Source organism: Vipera berus (genome assembly GCF_964194415.1).
Source record: "Vipera berus genome assembly, chromosome: 8".
Lineage (NCBI taxonomy): Eukaryota > Metazoa > Chordata > Lepidosauria > Squamata > Viperidae > Vipera > Vipera berus.
The window spans coordinates 10,463,553-10,484,592 of NC_138211.1; the positions used below are offsets into that span (position 1 = coordinate 10,463,553).

Sequence of the window (21,040 nt, forward strand, 5' to 3'; positions counted from 1 at the left end):
AATTGACAAAGGTTTTTTACTCATTCCTTGTTGAAAGTTTCTGATATGTGCTTGCTTGAAGGAAACATAAGGTCATCTCCTTTCTTTAGGACTGATTTCATTAAAGAAGGCTTAGTTGAAATATTTTATTACATTTGTTGGTATAAAAATATGCACCTTGAGTAGGACAACTAGGTTTTGATTCTCCTCTCTCTTGCAGCCTGACTTCATGATGTGCCTAACTTACTACTGTTCTTTTTAGTACATTTTCCTATAGACATAGCTATCCCGGAAACTAATCAAGGAGAGAATCAACCTAGAAATAAGGAGAAGTTTCCTGACAATTAGAATAAATAAATAAATAAATAAATAAATAAATAAATAAATAAATAAATAAATAAATAAATAAATAAATAAACCTTTATTGTCAAAGTACAACATGTGTACATTGAGATTAGCTGAGCCTCCCCCCCATGCTCTCTCCCCCCAACACACAGTGACAACAAACCCTCCATCCTACCACACCATGTGAACCAACTACACCACACACCGGCCTCCCAAGTCAATTCTGCATAAGATTATCTCCCATTTAAAAGCCTAACAGCCCACGGATAAAAGCTATTTTTCAGCCTGTTGGTACGGCTGGCTATATTCCTATATCTCCTACCGGATGGTAGGAGAGTGAAGAGATACCGTCCAGGGTGTGAGTCATCCCTGAGAATCTTCCTCACTCTTCCAAGGCAACGAGCCCTGGCGAGGTCATCCAGTGGTGTCAGGGAACAGCCCACAATGTCTTGTGCTGTGCTCACTACCCTCTGTAATACTTTCCTGTCCGCGGCTGTCAGACCAGCATACCAAACCACAATACCATACGAGAGGATGCTCTCTATGGTAGACTGGTAAAAGAGGGTCATTAGCTGTTGTTCTACCCTGTTCTTCCGCAAGACCCTAAGAAAGTGAAGCCTCTGTTGGGCCTTTCTAGCCACCTGGGTTGTGTTAACTTTCCAGGTCAGATCTTCACAGAGGTAGACTCCCAGAAATTTAAAGGAGGAAACTCTCTCCACACAGTCCTCCCCTATGTAAAGTGGGGCAGGTTCCTCCTTTTTTTTTCTCTGGAAGTCTAACACCATCTCTTTCGTCTTGCCGATGTTTAGGTGCAAGTTGTTGTTACTACACCATATGGATAGTTTTTGTACCTCCGCCCTATATGCTGTCTCATCCCCACCTGTAATAAGACCCACCACAGTTGTATCATCTGCGAACTTGATTATCACACTTAATCAGTGGAAGAAGCTTGCCTTCTGAAGATGTGGGTGGTAGAGCTTTTTAAGGAGAGAATGGACAGACATTTGTCCAGAATGATGGGGTCTACTGCTTGAGCAGTAGCTTGGACTAGAAGACCTCAAAGGCCCAGCTCTTTCGTTCTGTTATTCTGTTACCTATATCTGAATAGCCGAGGAGAAATAAATAGACCTGTTTTACCCATTAGTGACTCCATGGTCAAGAATTACAAGACAGGAAATTTGATGTTTACAGCTTCTTGACCCACTCAATTCTGGCTTAACAATCTAATGGCCAGAATTCCTACTCATCCCGGGTTCAATACATATTATGTGGATATGGGCTTACTTTTCACATCTCTCCCAAATTGAGGAATAGATGGATAGCCTGAAATAAACACAATTCATACAATGACTGCCTGGAAACTCCATGTTTTTGTTCTGTCAAGTGAGGATGCTATGTATACGTTTGTGGATTTCTATGCGTGCATGTCTGTATGTTTGTGTCTTTTCACGCTCACCTGTTTATCCATAGCTTTCATTGTAGACAATGTTTGTGAACTGTATATACGAAGATCATAGAATGTACTGCAACGAACATTTACATGGCTTTATATATTGACTTGTTCATTGAACTAAAAACCATTTTTATTCCCCCCCAGTTTAAAATGCACTAGTTAAGAATATGGACTTATAAAGAGAAAATGGAACATTTTGTACTTTGGGAATTTTGTTCAATTACATATCGTGCTATTGAGTAATTTGTGTGGGTGGGTGTTTATTTTTAGACACAGAGCATGTGGACTGATGAATCCCTATAAAGTGCAGACATAAAACAATGCTATAAATAGATAGAATATTTTATGAGCATTTTTCCATTGGAGCATACAGATTTACTCCTTTTCAGTTTTACCAATACTCAGTTGTAAGTTCTGTATCAACCAATCATTATAGAACATCAAGAAAATGTATTGTTGCCATATACAAATTTCCCCATATATGTATTTTATACTCCATTTTCTTTAACATGCATATTTGCGAATTGAGAATATCTTTGCAAAATATAAAGAAATGTGGAATTCAAGTATATGGACCAAAAGAATTCCCTGATGTTATTCTTCATTTCCATATATATTGGTAGCTTTAATTGCTATGAGGTTTTTAATTGGTTCTTATTAATTGATGTTTCTAATCATCACCTAGAATATTTTTTGATGGAAAGGCAGCGTGTGGATCTTTATATATATTTTTTAAAAATGTATTTTTCCAGCAAATATTTCCCACACATGGAACAAATGGAAAACAAAACTAGTGGCAACAGAATATTAATTTTTAAGATATCAGTGTCCTTCAAATCGCTATCTCCCAGTAGGATATTTGATACATTAAAACTATGAAATTCAGTTCTGTGCTATTTGGGAAAAAATGATGCTGCAAATCACAGACATGTAAAAATACTCAAAGGAACAATATAATTAATAAAATGTTAATATAAAGCCCACATGCCCTTCTCTCCCTCCCTCTGCTCAAGGACAGATTTTTTAAGAATGGTCTGGGAAATCATTTGGAACCTCTTTTGCACCATCACTTGACTTTAAGCTAGGTTTAATTTTCTTAGCAGATTTATTTTCCTAACATTCATTTCCCCTCTCTCCATCCTGTTAAAAAAGAGCCCTTTGCATCAAAGCTACTAAACAGTTACTAAACAGTATCTGTTTAGCTACTAAACAGTTCTGATTTATACTGATCAGGCATTTGATAAGCTACTATTGCAATAACAGGAGAAAAAATATATCTTAATGTGATTGGCCCAAGCAATATTAGTAGAACTGGAGAATTGTTACAAATATGATCTTGGATACCTATATGACATTGATTTAATAGTTGGTTTGATTATGATGGGTTGGGAAGAGAAAGCTGTAAATAGAGCTTAGGATGACAATTCATTTTTAAAATTATTTAAGTAATAAATTTAGATACATTTACATACTGGCAAACTTTGTTCAGTGTGGAGTCTTGAAGAAGAGAGCTGATATTCCTGAATGAGAGCCACTGTTCAAAATAAGTGATTCTTATTGCTTATTCAGCTATTTTGCTTTGGTTTATTTGTTTTGATTTGTTTGTTCTTGATTGGAATAATTTGTTGTATTGATCTATCTATCTATCTGTCTGTCTATCTATCTATCTATCTATCTATCTATCTATCATTTATTTATCATCTGTCTATATCTATCATCTCTTATCTATCATCAATCATCAATCATTTATTTATCTATATCTGTCTGTCTGTCTATCATCTATCTATCCATCTATCTATCTATCTATCTATCTATCTATCTATCTATCTATCTATCTATCATCTTTGATATACAACACTTCATTTAGTGACCATTCAAAGTTACAGCGGCACTCAAAAAAGTGACTTATGACCATCATAAATATGAACCATTTGCCAAGTGCCTGAATTTTGATCCCATGACCGTGGGTATGCTGCAACAGTCATTAAGTGTGAAAAATGGTCATAAGCTGCTTTTTTCAGTGCTGTTGTAACTTTGAACAGTCACTAAATGAACCGTTGTAAGTCGAGGATTACCTGTAAATGTTCTTTGTTTAAGATTGGCAAATTTGTGTGGTTAACTTTTCAAAAGATCTGAATCTGGTCAAAACAAAATGTGGTTTATGAAATCTTGGATTCTTTTAAGAAATCCATAATTTTTCCTGCACCTTCTTCTACATATGATATCATGTTTTTCTTCCTCCTAAATGCCCAGGGTTAGTACCTACTATTTCCTTTTGATTGACAGGAGAAGAAGCACCTCTATTCAGAAAGTCCATTTGCGGATTCCATTTCTGTCCCCCATCTTTATTCTTTTCTTTCCCCATCGTTAGTGGGCACTCGCATAACTGAATATTCCTTGGCAGTTCAGTGAAAAGATATGTTAATGGAGAAAGAGAGAGATTCTCATGAATCTGGGCTGAAAATATAATTTGATTTCTTTACCTTATACCCAGCTTCATAGCCCAGAAGGCCTTAAGAAATTTCTCAAAATCAATAGTCCAGCAGCATAGTAAATAAGCTTAGACAGATTCATATGGTTGTTACTTTTCCCTCCTAAAACAGTGCTTCTTATTTTCGCAATGTTCTCTGATGGCAAAAAATCTGCATAAAAATGTATTTTGATACTGTTTAATAAAAATTGTGCATGCTTCTAAAATGATTTGGAGGAAATGCTTTTCCAAGTTGTACAAGGCCATCGATTCTGGTGTTAATCAAAAGAAGCTGCTTTTTTTCAAACTTCTTTGCAAGAGTTACAGCCATATGATAGATAGATAGATGATAGATAGATAGATAGATAGATAGATAGATAGATAGATAGATAGATAGATAGATAGATAGATAGATAGATAGGTAAGTAAGTAAGTAAGTAAGTAAGTAAGTAAGTAAGTAAGTAAGTAAGTAAGTAAGTAAGTTACATTAACTTTAATGAGTTGATTCCTTAAAGGACCTGTAATTTTTTGATCAGGCTCAAACAAAAACCTAAAAACAAGATGAGTTGCTTTAATGAACACCAGAGATGTGCTTTGCTCATGCAAATTTTGAAGCACTTCTTAATCCCTTTTGATATATGCACAGCCTTATTTTTTAAATTGAGTGGCTCCCAAAGTAGGCATGTCTGTTTCCTCTCAATAATCCACATTGCAAAATCTAGAACCGACATTGCACAATGTAGAACCAATTCCTATCAAATTACCTATTTATTTAAAGTTTTGATTTTTCTTTGATTTTGGCTGAAAACTACATCACAACTTCCAAAGGAATGTCAACAGCATGTGATAACATGAACTTCCCAGGAGTGCCAAGAATTTAATTCCTCTCTGGCATCCTTATGCTGAACTTCACACTCTGGTCACCAAAAATGTTTTCTGAATTAAAAAAACAAAACAAAACTGAAAACGTTTCTCTTCTTTTGACTATTATTTATACCTTTCCTGGTGGGTTATTGAACAAATACTGTAGTGCGCGTTTGTTCACGTGCAGGTGTGATGAATGAATCTGGACTGTATGGAAAAGTAAACAACCAGGATATTAAAAAGCGGCTTGAGATAGTTTGATCTTATAGAAAGAACAAATGAGAATAAATTGCAAATCCAGTGCACATATAGTATTGGGGGAGCAAATCTATTAAGAGCAGGGAGAAGACTGAGAAAGTTATATATGGATGGAGTTGATCCTCAAAGAGAGAAAAGTTATGTAATAATAATAATAAAGTTGAAAGGGACCTTAGAGGTCAAGTCAGAAGACAATATGTGAAGGGATGGCTATACTGGTAGTCCTCAAGTTACGACTACATCTGAGCCCCAAATTTCTGTTGCTAAGTGAGACATGTGTTAAATGAATTTCGCCTCATTTTACGACTTTAGTTAAGTGAATCACTGCAGTTGTTCAGGTAGTAGAATGGTTGTTAAGTGAATCTGGCTTTCCCCATGGGCTATGCGTCTCAGGAGGTCGCAAAAGGGGAATCACATGACCCCGGGACACTGCAACTGTCATAAATATGAATCAGTTGCCAAGCATCTGAATTTTGATCACGGTCGTAAGTGTGAAAAACAGTCATAAGTCACTTTTTTTCAGTGTCGTCGTAACTCTGAGTGATCACTAAACGAACTGTTGTAACTCGAGGACTAAGTGGAGCAGGACAAAGACTGCTTGTCAAGGTAGAAGATATAAAGAAATACAGTGAGTAGTTTTGATATAAACTCCTTGTAGTTTTGTTTCTATTTCTTATCTTATGATTTTGATTTTGCGGGGCTGAGCTTGTCTTTTTCCCCTCTGCTCTACATAATGCTGTTTTCCCAGAAGGAATTGCATTGCTGGTATGTATTTATGAACCACTCTGACAGATCCTCCTGAAAATCTCATTCCAGAGAAATTCTTTTCTGGTTCAGGAAGTGATTTAAAGCTTGTTTGAGAATTTAATGTGCCTTAAAGAACTGGGAAGGCAGCGCTGCTGCTGCCACCCAGGAAAGAAGGCTCTTAAAGTATATGCAGTAAAGAGCATTTTCACCTTTCTTTCACTCCCTTCTTGTCTGATTTGCACATAGAGGAGCGACAAGATGAAAAATTATTGCGATTGCTAACTGGGGCCAGAGACTTCCTAACTGGCAAGTCGTCTTTCATAAGGTGAGGGAGAAAGACCACAAGGCAAATGGAGAATATTTCCTTTTAGAGTTATTCCCTAGTTTTCTTGACAGCTGTTTTCATAAGGAACCTTGATGTGATGTCGGCTCAAGATCTCCAAGAAAAAGACAAAGCTTTCTAACCACTGCAACAAGCAGGTATTAATACTAAGAATCGCTAGAAAAGAGATTGCAACACTCTATTCTTCTTGGAGTCTTCTCCAAGAAGACTTCTGCGAGTCCCTTGGACTGCAAGGCGATCAAACCGGTCAGTCCTAGAGGAGATCAACCCTGACTGCTCTTTAGAAGGCCAGATCCTGAAGCTGAAACTCAAATACTTTGGCCACCTAATGAGAAGGAAGGACTCACTGGAGAAGACCCTCATGCTGGGAAAGATTGAGGGCAAGAGAAGAATGGGACGACAGAGAATCAGGTGGCTGGATGGAGTCACTGAAGCAGTAGGTGTGAGCCTAAATGGACTCCAGAAGATGGTAGAGGACAGGAAGGCCTGGAGGAACATTGTTCATGGGGTCGCGATGGGTCAGACACAACTTCGCAGCTAACAACAACAACATTCTTCTTGGGGAAAAAAAGAGATCCATACAACCAAACCCCATAGTTGTATTCACGCTTGCTTTCTATTGCCAGCTCAATGGTAGAGCAGAAATAGAGCAGAGATGTTAGGTAAAAGGTAAAGGTTCCCCCGCTAGTCATTTCCAACTCTAGGGGCCGGTGCTCATCTCCGTTTCAAAGCCAAAGAGCCAGCTCTTGTCCAAGGACGTCTCCGTGGTCATGTGGCCGGCATGACTTGACGCCAAAGGCGCACGGAACGCTGTTACCTTCCCACCGTAGTGGTCCCTATTTTTCTACTTGCCATTTTTTATGTGCTTTCGAATTGCTAGGTTGGCAGAAGCTGGGACGAGTAACAGGCGCTCACTCTGTTACGTGGCACTTGGGATTCGACCCGCCAAACTGCCGACCTTCTGATCGACAAGCTCAGCGTCCTAACCCACTGAGCCACCGCGTCCCTTGCAGAGATGTTACATGTAGAGAATTCCTGACGTTTTTCTCTGTACCTAAGGAAGCCCTTTGCATAGAAGAATGTCTAGAGCAAAGTTTCTCAATCTTTACTATAGATAGTCCTCGACTTACGACTCTAATTGAACCCAGAATTATGGTCATGACTCGTAAGTCATTGCAGTCATAAATTGAGGCATTGTGTGACTTGAATTTTTGACTTTTTTTTTGCAGCAGTCATTAAGCAAACACTGTAATCATTAAACAAATCCATCCACTAAATAAATAAATAAATTTTCCCTAATGGGCTTTTTATTTTATTTTTTTGTCAGAACCAGAAGTAAATACTGGAGCTTTGAATATTGCGGGGGAAACAAATTTAAATAAGAACTTTGTAAACAGGATCTCTGACGAGGCAACCAAGGTGATCAATTAGAAAAGAAATTTTACATTGCCGTGGTTGCTATTTGCAGAAACATGAGCAAAATGTTTATATTTAATTGTCATTTATTCAAATAATAAGAACTGTATTAATTTAAGGGTTGGCAAAAGAGAATATTATTGGAAGAAGAGAAAATCAAGCAAAGCCATAATGTGAACTATAGAATTATAGAAACTAATTGTCACTGATTGTTGTTTTAAATACTAACCCAGACAACACGCTGTTTACTAAATATTAAGGTGATTATGCTAAAAATCAATAAAACATATTTTTTTTAAAAGTAAATACTGGAAACTAGAAAAAAGAAAACATTGTAAAACACGGTCGCGTGACCGTGGAATATTGCAAATGGCCCTAAAGGTGAGCTGGTTGCCCAGCGCCCATAATACAATGATGTGACCATGGGGTGGGGGCAGTACAGCCATCATAATTTATAAAATGGATCATAAGCAGCTCTGGCGAGGTCCATCGTAATTTAGAACAGTCATTAAGTGATCAGTTATAAGTGAAGCACTTATAAGCAGGACTCTGTGATGTAACACTTAGAGATGCTGAAGGATTTTATAAGGCCCCCATTTATAAACAGATCGATTTGATTTGCTATTCTTTGGTCTCGTTAGGAGATTGGAAGATGGTTACCCTTGACTTTTATCCTTTAGTGAGTTTTGAATTTGTTTTTAAGAAGACCCTCTTGCATTCCAATATAATGGGAATTATTTTACACACTACTTCAGAAATGTAAGCGAACATAGATGAGACAAACCAGCAGAACCAGGATGGGCTGAAAATGGGATGACTTATCCCATTATCTTATCCCTTATCTTGAGTCAGGGTGGCGCAGTGGTTAAAATGCAATATTGCAGGCTAACTCTGCCCACTGCCAGGAGTTCAGTCCTGACTGGCTCAAGGTTGAGTCAGTCTTCCATCCTTCCGAGGTCAGTAAAATGAGGGCCCAGATTGTTGGAGACAATATGCTGACTCTGTGAACCATTTAGAGAGGGCTGCAAAGCAATATGAAGCGAGTATATAAGAGTAAGTGCTATATCTCTTGATTTAAACCCATCTGCAACATGCAGTACATCTGAACATGAACAAGGTCTATTATCTTTCCTTTTATCATGGACATAATGTGCCCATTCAGGTATATTTCTTCTTTTATGTGGTTTGATTTTCAGCTGTAAATAGATGTTTAAAACCCCTGCTGGACAGAAAGAGTCAACTGACAGGTGCTGCACAACTTACCTTAATCTTTCATTTTATGCAGATTTCTTTCTTCTCTCTGCCTATCCAGAGTGTGTGTGTGTGTGTGTGTGTGATCCTCTGAACTATTTTTCCCCCCTCACCCCCCCCCCTCTTTTCCTCTTGCCTGAATGTGTGTCTTTGTCTCTTCGCAACTCAGGGTATTAAAATGACAGTGGCAGCATTAATATTGATGTGGATTTCCCTTAGTCGAAGCTTCATTTCTGAGCACGCCAGAAGCATATAAATAGTATTACTGGGTAATTAGTGAGCATCAAGCTGTGCTTATGTTTATCTGGATTTTTATGTTTTGCATCTTGCAGTTCCCATGCCGGGCTGCACATTAAAAAAAGAAAGAAAGAAAGAAAGAAAGAAAGAAAGAAAGAAAGAAAGAAAGAAAGAAAGAAAGAAAGAAAGAAAGAAAGAAAGAAAGAAAGAAAGAAAGAAAGAAAGAAAGAAAGGCTTCCCACTCCTCTGGGCGGTTGCTATGGAAAAGGGGATACTGACCCAGTTGTGCCATTCCGCCGTCTCGGTCGTCCTGCGTCTATGGTCCGGGGCTGCCGATTGGATTCCGTCCGCGGCTAGCGTTGTCCGGTGCAGGATCTCACCTTCGTCGCCAGTGCAAAGTCATGTGGTTGAACGGAGAGACGGACACTTGAGCTGGGTAGTATTTCTTTATTGAGTCAGAAATGAAGCTGGAGCAAAGGGGTTACCTGGCGTCTCTTTATACCTGCCCAGGTGAATGGTGACCAATAGATTTAAACCTGAGCTTCCCGCCAGTGCAGGTGGCCAATGGATTTAAACCCTGGCTTCCCGCCAGAGCTGACCATGCCCTGGGGCTGTCAACGACTCGCCCTATTCAGGTTTTCCCGCCAAAGCGGTTATAGCCTGGAGCTGTCCAGCCCCCTGCTGTGCTGACATTTCCGTGTATGCTTTAAAGGCATACACTACAGTATAGGTCCTCCTGCTTGAGCAGGGGGCTGGACTAGAGGACCTCCAAGGTCCCTTCCAGCTCTGTTCTATTCTATGTCTAGTTTAATGAAGAGAAGGACAAAGGGGGACAGGATAGCCGTGTTCCAATATCTCCAGGGCCGCCACAAAGAAGAGGGGGTCAACCTATTCTCCAAAGCACCTGAAGGCAGGACAAGAAGCAATGGATGGAAACTAGTCAAGGAGAGAAGCAACCTAGAACTAAGGAGAAACTTAAAACAATGAGCTTTGGAAAAGCTCGGTGTGGAGTGTATGGAAAGCTGCTTTTGATCCCCATAGAGACTTAAAGCTTTGATGTGTACATCACCATCTTAGAAGAACACAAAGCTCATTTTCCGTTCTGCTCTTCATCATTCCATAATTTGAGAAGAAATTGGTCTGGAGATGGTTGGCATCTTCTTTTTTCTTTGCAGACAAAGGACCCTACAACTTATTCTATGAATTTTCAGAGATGGAGAAGCATTAGAAGTAAAAAAAAAAGATCCAGATATCTGCTTTCTACATAGCTCATAGGATATACAGTTGGCTTTGCTTTGACTGAATAGAAAATCCTGCAGATTTATCCAAGAGCTCCTTGGATATTCCCGGAAATGCCTCTGCATCATGGGTAGCAGGCATAGCTTGCTGAATTGGTTGTCTGTCTGTCCTTTCTTCATTTTCATCTTATACATCAGATGAGAAACTGTCCCTGTTCTGCTAAAAGGGGGGGGAAGGCAAACATGAGGCAAGGATGATCTTTCATTCCCTCTGCTCTTTTTTTTCCCCTTGTAATTTTGCAGCAGTAGAAGATTCATATTTAAATGCTGCATGAATAATTGAAGAATACTTTACATCTTTTATACGTCCGAAATCCAGTGTAAAACAATTCTGGTATATGAGCAGCCAGCAAAATGGAGAATGGAAACCTCTGCAATGCTTTCAAAAAAATAGGATTTTTATAAAGTAAATTTGGTTGGAATAGGATGAGTTGTTGCTCGTTTTCTTTTATATATATATATATATATATATATATATATATATATATATATATATATATATATATATATATATATATATATATATATATATATATATATATATATATATATATATATATATATATATATATATATATATATATATATATATATATATATATATATATATATATTGTATGCATTACATGTATTGTTACATGTATTCTCTTCCTGAACTAAGATTGCTTAAAACAAACTTGGAAATCTCCTTTTCTCTGCAAAATAGATTGGGTTGGGAGTTAACTAGTTCCATGTTCAGCTGGAGAATTAGATTGGGACGTGAGCCCTTGCAATTCTGGTTTAATATCGTAACTGTTATACAAGTAATCCTCAAGTTACAGCCACAACTGAGCCCAAAATTTCTGTTGCTAAGTGAGAAATTTGTTAAGTGAATGTTGCCCCATTTTATGACTTTTCTCACCACAGCTATTGAGTGAATTGCTGCAGTTGATAAGTTGGTAACCCGGTTACTAAATGAACCCATTGATCTTGCCAGTGAGAAGGTCGCAAAAAGTGATCCTGTGACCTTGGAACACAGCAACGGTCATATATATGAATCAGTTGCCGAGCATCTGAATTTGGATCACCTGATCGTGAGGATGCTGCAAAGGTCGTAACTGTGAAAAGGGGAGTCACATAAGTCACATTTTTCAGTGCCGTTGTAATTTTGAGCAGTCGCTAAAGGAACTGTTATAAGTTGAAGACTGTATTACACTGCCAAGTCAACCTAGAAACTAAGGAGAAATTTCCTGACAATGAGAACAATTAATCAGTGGAACAGCCTGCATTCAAGAAGTTGTGGGTGCTCCATCACTGGAGGTTTTTAAGAAGAGATTTGTCTGCAATGGTCTAGAGTCTCCTGCTTGAACAGGGGGTCAGACTAGAAGACCTCCAAGGTCCCTCCCAACTCTCTTATTCTGTTAAGGGACAAATATGTGCCGGTGGGACCAGCTGTTTTACTCTTTCCACCCCCTTTCAGGGCGGGGGGGGGATCCATCCCTCATTCTCCTGGTACTGGAAATTCCTCTATAGCCTTCTGAGGTTTTGTGTTCATCCCTTTGTTTGTCTGTGTTTGTATCCAGTGACCTTTAGATCAACAGTTCTTCTTCATTTTTTTATGCTGCTTCGCTGGGAAATGAATCTTTTTACGTCAAAGAATTACTATGTGCACATTTCAGATGCCCCAGGGTTTTCCCCTGCTAGCAATAATGAGGCCTTTCGTAAATCCTTCCGAATTGAATGTTCTCAGGAGATTTTTCTGCTTTTCTAGCTCCAGATGTTTCAGCACTTCATCTTCATCACCCTGAGCTCTAGAACTGATTTTTATGAGGACCTGTTTTAGCTTCTTTCCAGCTGAATTGTGAACCATAAGCAGTTAACACACTAATACTTACACAAACACAATACACGCGCGCACACACACACACACACAAACACACATACACACATACACACAAAGAGCATCTTAGTGTTAGAGTAAAAAAATGTTGGCAGACATGCCCCTACTTGAGAAACGTGGATAAACCAGGCTAAATTTTTTATATACCAAGGTTTCCTATTTTCGGGTGGGACTACAACTCCCATGGTTGCTGCTCATGATGGGATTTCCTGTGATAGGAATTCTGATGGTTATAGTTCTCCATATCTGGAAGTCCAACTTTAACAGCTTACTTCTTTAATTGACAATGAAATGTTAAGGGATTTCTGCCTATTAAAAATATCTCCAACGATATATTGTATGTCAGGCAATTAATTCATCTATTAAATCTGCAGTATCTGTAAAAAATTAGTTTGGAAGCAAGAAGCATAGGTTTCCCCCCCCCCCCCTTAGTTTCAGATGATGCAGGCAGGCCTATTTAAAACAGATGGTTTTAAAAGAAGAGATTAATCCATGGGCTTAAATAAATGAATCAGTAGATAACTAAATGAAACCTCAGCTTCAGTTTCAGAATACTGCTCAATATTATGTATTGTTCAGTGCTTAGAGAAATGTATTTTGAACTTCTAGAAAGGCCTTGTGTCAATAGTAGTAGTAGCAATAGCACTTGGATGTATATACCATTTCATAGTGTTCTACAGCCCTCTCCAAGCAGTTTGCAGAGTCAGCCTAATGCCCCCCAACAATCCGGATCCTCATTTTATCAGCCTTGGAAGGATGGAAGGCTGAGTCAACCTTGAGCCACTCGGGATGGAACTGCTGGATTGAGCAGTGAATTAGCCTGCAGTACTGGATATATGCAGAGTGAGCGCCTGTTACTCGTCCCAGCTTCTGCCAACCTAGCAGTTCGAAAGCATGTAAAAATGCAAGTAGAAAAATAGGGACCACTACGGTGGGAAGGTAACAGCGTTCCGTGCGCCTTTGGCGTCTAGTCATGCCGGCCACATGACCACGGAGACGTCCTCGGACAAGTGCTGGCTCTTCGGCTTTGAAACGGAGATGAGCACCGGCCCCTAGAGTCGGAAACGACTAGCACGCATGTGCGGGGGAACCTTTACCTTTTACTGGATTCTAACCACTGCACCACCATGGCTGTAGTAACTAGAATAAATGAACCAAGTGCAACTCTCAGTATAAAGAAATTGATCCTTTGGGCAATACAGGTAGTCCTCAACTTACCACAATCGAGGCCAAAAGTTCTGTTGCTAAGCGAAACATTTGTTGAGTTTTGCCCCATTTTACGACCTTTCTTGCCACACTTGTTAAGAGAATCACTGCAGTTGTTCAATTGGTAACATGGTTGTTAAGTGAATCTGGCTTCCCCAGTGATCTGACAGCTCGGGTTCGAGACCTAAGAGCTGCATGACAGGGTAAGCTCCTGTTCCTGCCCCAGCTCCTGCCCAGCTAGTCGCTTGAAAGCCTGCAAATACGAGTAGATCAATAGGTACCACTTTGGTGGGAAAGTAACAGTGTTCCATGCTCCTTTAGCATATAGCCATGTTGGCCACATGACCAGGAAAATGTCTTTGGACAAAGCTGGCTCCCTCGGCCAAGAAATGGAGATGAACACCACCTTTTAGTGTCAGACACAACTTTTACCTTTTTACCTTAGATTGAAAAGAGGGGGAATCTGCAGCCCACCCAGGGTCAAAAAAGCATGGCTACCAGCTTTCAGTTCAAAGTACCAGCCTGTGATATGAAACACACCATAAAAACAGATGCTTTTCAGATGCTTTCCAGATGTTGCTGAGAATTCTCCATCCATTTTATCTCCATGAATGTTAGGGGTAGGGAATGTTTTTTTTCCCTTTCCCCTCCTCAACCCTGTTTGCTAATACTCAACACGTTGATGGATTTAGGCACTACTGGAATGTCTGTAAGCTGATTGTGATTGTTTGTTTTTCTCCAGTGCAGTAGCCAGCATGTTAAGGAATGACTTTGAAAAGTGGTGTGGAGAGTGAAAAGGGAGATCTTTGGTTTCCTATTGCTACTAGGCTACCGGTTTTTAATTGATTTTAAAACCCACAATAAAAGTGCAGTATAAATATTCATTATAAATTCACCATGTAATCAGGCAGCCGTAAATTAAGCCAGTCACTACTGCAATAAATCTTCAGGCAAGGATGAATTTTAAAAATTGCAACTGGAAAGATATGTAACTGACTTTCTAGGGATGGGGAGGCATATATAGGGAGGAGGTAGCAAGGAAGAGTTGCTCTTCTTGGTGGATGCCAAATGAATACAGGTGTGCAAAGTGTTTTGAATTCAAAATGTGCCAAGGTTAGAGGTTGCAAAAGGCTGTTCCAACCTTACCCTAAGCGTTCTAAAAGGACCATTTTAAGATTGGTCAGTTGAAATATTTGCACATTTCTGCAAGGAAGTTGCTCTATTGGATTGCCCTACCTTAATGCTTGAGGTTTGCCAATCTTAGAAAATTGAAGGCGAGTGGACTTCGACTCCCAGAATTCTCTGCCACTCTCAGTGGAATTCTGAGTTGAATTCCATATGCTTGGGAATTTCCAAGTTTGGGAAACCCTAACTTAACATGTCTTCCCAAATTCCTAACCAGCTATGGGTAAAGACAGCTGTTTTTGTACTTCTTAGCTGCAAGGTAGCTGGTGGCCACATGTAAATAAACCCCCATTCTACAAGCATCTTTCCAGCAGCTTCTCTGTTCCTTAATCTATTAAATCACAAGGAGAGACTTCAAGAGAGAACTGGCAGGACTAAAATGTGTTCTTTTAGTTTTGTGGGGTTTTAAGGGTCAAAATAATTTTTGTTTCTTAACTTTTCCCCACATCCACAAAATCCATGTTTTGAATGTGGCTCTCAGCCCTCTGTGCCCACCTGATGCAGCCTTCTAGCCAATGGTCCTTCTGTGTCTTCCTTCCAAGCTGGAGAAATTCATTAACATGCAAAGGAACCAGGACACTTTTCGCTTAGTAACCCCAACCCCAAAGTAATAGCAAATCTATGTAGAAAAAGAGGTGCTAGCGATTGGGCAAAAGGGTTTTTTAGAAAAAAATTACTATTCATTGCAAATATGTTGTTGCATACTGCTAATTAATTTTTAAACAGGCTCACTAGGGACCTCATTGCTAAAACATGACGATTTATCCTTGGGCACAAATACTGTTAATCCAAAACAAAACACAAAGAAATCTTGTGAAGATCAGGTCTCACTCAGCAGACACAATCTGCTCCTTCTCTTGCACTTAAAAGTATTAATAGGACTTCCAAAAGGTTTTTCAAGTTTGAGCTTTGAAGGCTCCCAAATTCAACCACAAAGCAGCATGATTTTTTTTATAAAAAATGGAGCTTAAAAAAATGAAAATAATAACCCTCTCAGAGCATTTGCACATACATATATGGTACCCCCTGACTCCAAGGGAAAAAAAATAATTTGAAAGATGAGTCCATATCATCTTTCATATGGAGTCAATCAATAATCAATCAGAATAGAGCTGGAAGGGACCTTGGAGGTCTTCTAGTCCAACCCCCTGGTCAAGCAGGAGACCCTATATCATTTCAGACAAGTGGCTCTCCAGTCTCTTCTAAAAAATCTCCAGTGATGGAGCAGCCACAATGTCTGGAGGCAAAGTTGTCCCACTGGTTAATTGTCCTCACTGTCAGGAAGTTTCTCCTTAGCTCCAGGTTGCTTCTCTCCTTGGTTTGTTCCCATCCATTGTTTTTTGTCTTGCCTTCTGGTGCTTTGGAAAATAGGTTGACCCCCTCTTCTTTGGGGGAGCCTCTCAAATACATCTGGAGGCAAAGTTGTCCCACTGGTTAATTGTCCTCACTGTCAGGAAGTTTCTCCTTAGCTCCAGGTTGCTTCTCTCCTTGGTTAGTTCCCATCCATTGTTTCTTGTCTTGCCTTCTGGTGCTTTGGAAAATAGGTTGACCCCCTCTTCTTTGGGGGAGCCTCTCAAATACTGGAATACTGCCGTCATGTCCTCCCTAATCCTTCTTTTCTCTAGATTCCCCCAAGATTCATGAACCCCCTTCAGAGCACACCTGGGAGATCGTCTCAGATCCCTGAAGATATTCAGCATGAGAGAGATTCTTAAGTCAGAGGCAGAAGTGAGCTGGGAAGCCCCAGATCCAGAGAGATCTTGTGGCTCAATTAATGCCCTGTTTAGGGAGTGAGCTTTTCATAGTCTTTCTTATGCAGGAAGGAAGACCCAATAGCCCATCACAATCACCTTACATGGTCAAGAAGATGCCCCAGGCTGTAGCTATGCTGACTGACCAGGGATGGCAGCCATAGAAGAGGCCAAGAGCTCCTCAGAAAAATACTTATCTGCGTGTCTGGTTGCCACATAAATAGAAAGCAGGTGGTCCTTGACTTACGATTGATCATTTAGCAACCAATTAAAGTTATAATAGACCCCCTCCTCCAAAGGTACTTACATCCTGATTCTAAAATTACAGTGTCTTCTCCTCCCCCCCTCCCCGTCCGCAGTCGCATGACTGCATTTGAGGGCTCAGATTTGCGACCCACATCATTCACAGTTGTTTGCAACGGCCTATGGTCACACAACTGGGATTTGTGAAATTTTTCAACAAACTGGTATTTACTTTTGGTTTCGGGGGGGGGGAATGCCCCATAGCGAAAAATGGATTTGCTTAATGATCACTGCATTTGCTTAAAAAATGGGCCCCCAAAAAGGTTGTAAAAATCAGGGCTGATGATGACCTTCTTTATGACCATCACGAATTACAGTTGTAAGTCGAGGACTATTTATACTGCTTCTTTTTAAAAGCAGTAGTTACTTTGCAAGAGGGCACTCTCCCTCTGAGATGTCACAAATCTCTGCTAACTGTTGCACACGTGAAAAATGGTCCTGACACTATTTTCAGTGCCGTTGTAAATTTGAAGGGTCACTAAACGAACTGTCGTAAGTCGAGGACTACCTGTGTGCGGGGAAATATTATCCAAATCTAGTTCAGATTTGTGGTCCAAAAGACGGAGGACATAAGTCGTGCCAGAGAAAAATGTTCTCTCTTCCTTTGAAGCCTCTTTAAGTCAGCTTTATGTTGCCTCCTTCCAGATCTGCTAATGATTCATTTCGATGCTGTCAAGGGAAACATCAAAAACCTTCCACAACCTTGTAACCCACTGATGTCTATTTATAGAGATCTCCCTCTTGATTTCTCTGGGACAGCTAAGCAGAACCGAACAATAAATGCAGGATTTGGGGTGTCTCGGAGATGTTTTGTCTGGTCTGTATTTTTAGCTGAGTCAACCCAGTTTGCATATCTTGAAATTATATGAATTACTTCAGTGGCAGGTTCTAAACCTGGTAGACTAGTTTGCAGCCAAACCCTTGATGCAAAAATCTACAAATCCACAAATGAAAATGTACATATTAGAGAAGGCGGGGTGGAGGAAAATAAAAAGGACATCCCAAATGCATATATTGGCGAAAGTTGCATTTCCAGTGAATTGGAACTTTTGCTTCCTTAACTCGAAAGGCTAATTTGGAAATGGAAGAAGAAGGACTAAGAGAGCCGTGCAGAACAAATCCAGAGGGACTGACTTGTCCATCTCTAACTTTAGCTGGAGTGGGGGGGGGGTCCATTCATTGATTCCAGCTCTCCCACCAAGCCACTCCAAAGGCTTCCTTCACCATCTCTTCATCTCCGCTTGGGCTTTGCCTCTCATTCTTGTTTTATGTTTTATGTGTCTGCTCCCCCAGAAAATCTATTATTAGTCTCTGGGGTGAATGTCAGTGAGTGGGATTATTTATACATGTAAATCGGAATGACTGGAGGATTGAAGTTATAACGACGAGCTCCTTCAGTCCTGATGTAGGTGATGACGAGGACCGTGCCAGGTTTCATACTTTCTGCCAGAATCCCCCACCTCATAGAGGTGATTTACTGTTGGCACAAGCAGGAATGTCAGGCTGTAAATCTGAACGCAAGCAAGCTCTGTCGCTTCCTTCCCTCTTAGGCTCATTTGTGCTTTTCTCTGGTGGTAAATCTAATCTCCTGCACCTTGAGAAAGGGGGGGGGGGAGGTGAGGAAAGGGATTGCAGGTGGTCCTCGACGTACGACCACAACTGAGCTCAAAATTTCCATCACTAAGCGAGACAGTTAAGTGAGTTTTGCCCCATTTGACGACCGCTTGTTAAGTCGCTGCAGCTGCAAAGTTAGCAGGCCAGTTGCCATGCGTCTGAATTTTGATCACCTGACCACGGGGAGGCTGCAATGGTCATAAGTGTGAAAAATGGTCGTGGGTCACTTGTTCCATTGCTGTTGTAACTTCGAATGGTCACTAAATGAACTGTCGTAAGCCAAGGACTATCTGCACTGGGTTTATGGGAGATATTGCTTAGGTAAGCATAGCACTCGTGTCAGAAGCGCCAAGGCACTTCGGGGTTGAAAGGATTAGCCGGTGATGTCACTGTTGCCTGGGGGAGGCCCAGTTGGAGGCGCTTTTCACATCCCCAGCAGGAGCTGGAGCAAACGACAGGAGCTCAACCCCACCCCACAGCAGCACTCGGGTCTCTAACGTGGGCTTGCCAACCTCCAACCCAGCGCCCTAACCACGTGAACCACAGTGGTCCTAACTGCTTAGGTATATCCAGTGGTGGGATTCAAATAGGTGAACAACCGGTTCTCTGTGTGGATGCCACTTCCGGAAGTCCGCTCTGGGCCTGGGCAACAAAAAATGAGCTACCGGTTCTGCCGAAGTGGTGCGAACCGGCTGAATCCCACCACTGGGTATATCACACAAGAGATCAGCATTTTTAGCTTTCTGCTCTGATTTTGCTCCCATGAAAACCTGTCAGAATGAGCTGCACTCATAATCTCCTTTCCCAGGTACAGTTCTGATGCTCAAAGTGCTGTCCATCCATCAAGAAACCCACTTAACCGAATGGGTTTTATTGACCAGATGGGAGAACGAAAATCTAACCTAAGTGTGCATTTTTCATGGTGTAGCTCTAGGCCTGTAACAGGAATGGGCAATCTTTTCATGGTTGGGGGCCTCACTTAAAAGGTTTGCAAAGGTCACGGGAGACACAGGTGGTATGACAATAAGGCAAAGGGATCAGACCCACCAATGAAATTATGACCAACTGTTCTTGCTTGGCCCTGAGGGAGAAAAAAAAAACTTGGATTTTTCTGACTTTTGTTTTGTTAAATTATGTTAAGGCTCTTTTAGAGTTTTCTTTATCATTTACATGTATTTACAACCTCAAAGTGGTCTGCAGCTTCCAGTGGTTACAGCTGTGAGCTTCGAAAAGTTATTTTGGCACGGTCTTCGATGCTCAGGTTTCATCTCTGCTAATCTAGTCTTTTTAGGAGGCTGCTACTCTAGCAAATGTCCCCCAAATTTCAGCTCTCAAAATAGCCAGGAACTGATGTAATTTAAGTTGCTTTTGTTTGGTCAGTTCTGTGTAACTTAATATTAAGTAGAACTCAGACTTCATTGCAGGCTGCTTAGTGTATGTTGTGGTCTCACCAAAGCTACAATTTTAGTGAGCAGCACTTGCTAGCAGAATGTTCCTGCAGGGGTAAAAGATTTCAGATGTTCTTTCCCTGGTTAGAAAGCTTGAGGTTTAAAAGATGGATGGTGAACAGATTCTTTAGAAGCCTAGATTACTTCGTAACTTCATCCCAGTAAGTTTAATGGATGTAGTTTTCTGTTTTAGTTTGGATAGCTGGCTGGAAAAGTTGGGATGCAACCAGAGCAAATGTGTTTGTAAATGGAAACAGGCAGGTGAGCGGAAGGGATGCTGCATTTCATTATTAAGACTTTTTAAATAAAAAACGCCTGAATTTTGTTTGAACTATCTCATTAATCAGAACCATGACACCCTATGACGTTACCATATCTGATATATCAGATACCAATGCCACCATTTTATTTACTGCAGAGCACCAAGCAGAGGGCAGAGTGGTGAAAAATTGCTCGGTCTCAGGAAGAAGAATCTCAAATTTGCAATGGTGATTGGGCTGAAGAAGGAGAGAGTGGTTGTGACTGTATCTCTTAGAGCTGTACTAAGGAAATGATGGGTCTATGACAACTTGCCACAGCCAACTCGCCACGAGACAACTCACCATGGGACAACTTGCCACGGAACAAGAGTTACACTAACTAATATCAAAGAAATAGTGGAAGGAGTCATTAAAGAAAGGATGCCAAAGGAGGGACAAAGTGAAATGCGAATGAGAAAAAATAAAGTAATTGTTTAATTATTTTAAATAATGAAATTCAATTGTTGAATTGTCCCATAGCGAGTTGTCCCGGGGCATCTTGACCATGTTGAGTTGTCCCACCATAGTGAGCTGGCCATGTTGAGTTGGCCGTGCCGAATTGGCCGTGGCGAGTTGTCTGCAGTGAGTTGTCCCATTCTGGCAACAATAACCTCTTTGGAGTGATGGTCCCTGACAGATGGTCACTCCAGCCAAGTTCAGATCCAAGACTGAAGCTTACTCAAAAGGGACTTAT

The 21,040-nt window shown here is 40.4% G+C and overlaps 1 protein-coding gene across 1 annotated transcript in view; it reads left to right on the forward strand.

Moving 5' to 3' along the window:
• Positions 1–21,040, forward strand: part of PKNOX2 (PBX/knotted 1 homeobox 2) — a 235,591-nt gene that overhangs the window by 93,657 nt on the left and 120,894 nt on the right. The window lies entirely within an intron of this gene.